Source organism: Penaeus japonicus, unplaced genomic scaffold (assembly GCF_977035675.1).
Source record: "Penaeus japonicus unplaced genomic scaffold, GWHDUDI00000001_assembly GWHDUDI00000036, whole genome shotgun sequence".
NCBI classification, from domain to species: Eukaryota; Metazoa; Arthropoda; class Malacostraca; order Decapoda; family Penaeidae; genus Penaeus; species Penaeus japonicus.
The window spans coordinates 6,143,896-6,145,324 of NW_028234438.1; positions in this window are offsets into that span (position 1 = coordinate 6,143,896).

The window sequence follows — 1,429 nt, forward strand, 5'->3', positions numbered from 1 at the left end:
TGTCTGCATCGAAGTCTCCGGATTACAGCTGAACCACGTGTACGGTGTGTATGTATACATGTGATTATCTACATGTGAGAGGATACGTGTACATATACAAATAAACCAACAAATAAGATAACAAAAAAAAACACAAACAAAAGCAAAGAGAACATCGAAAAGGGACTCACAAAAGCAGTAGTTTAATTCGACCGTCCATGATGAGAAGAACGAGCAGGTTTCTCTAGCTGAACGAAGTGATTTGCAGACGAACGAAATGCGGAGAAGAGCGACAAGACTAAACAGAGAAGAGTTATTGTCTCTCAGTACATCGTCCTTTTCGTTCTTCTTCCTTTAGTTCCTTCTGCGAGTCTCCTTCTGCAACAAAAATTTAATTCTCACTTAATTCCAATCCATTTTGAATTGTTAATGTCGTAATTAAAAATATTACCACGATCATTTTTTTCAAATTATCATATCCAATAATGGTAATAGTAATGATAATGATAATGATAATAACAATGATAATGATACTAAAAATGATAGTAATGATAATGATAATAAAACCAATGACGATAATGATGATAACAATAATGATAAAACAGTAATAAAATGAGTAATAACAATAATAAAAGTAATAACAGTCATAATGATAATGATTACCATCATTACTATCCTGTTACCGTTAATGTTTGAATGATAGATACAGCTTACTGTTATCATCACACTTTCCTCGCACTTTCCACATTTAGTATCATCATCACCATTGAGAATTGCTGATTATCAAAGAGGAAACATCCGAGTACCGTCATCACCTATTTCGAAGGAGTTATTACCAGAGGTAGGTTTCACTAAAGAGAAGAACTATGGAGCTTTTTTTTTTTTTTTTCTTTCTTTTTCTTTTTTTTCTTTCTTTCTTTTCTTCTTTCTCTTTCTCTCTTTTTCTTTCTCTTTTTCTCTCTTTCTCTTTCTCTCTCTCTCTCTCTCTCTCTCTCTCTCTCTCTCTCTCTCTCTCTCTCTCTCTCTCTCTCTCTCTCTCTCTCTCTCTCTTTCCCTCCTCCCCTCCTTCCCCCCCCTTCCCTCCCTTTCCTTCCATCCCTCCCTTCCCTCCCTTCCCCCCTTCCCTTCCCTTCCCTTCCCTTCCCTTCCCTTCTCTCCCCCCTTCCAGTCCCTCCATTCCCTCCATTCCTTCCCCCTTTCCCTCCCATCCCTCCCTCCCTTCCCTCCCTTCCCTCCCTCCTCTATCCTCCTACCTCGCGTATAGCCTGAAGGTGCAATGCCTCCTGCTCTTCCACTGTGACCACAAAGACCCCCATGTCCTTTTATGGGAGGGGGGAGGGGGGGTTGAGGAATGTGTGCCCGGAGAGTATAGTGAGTGAAAAAAATGTGAGTCATTTTACTCTCCTCACTACAGTCGACTTCCTTTTTTTTTGGGGGGGGGGGTGGGGTG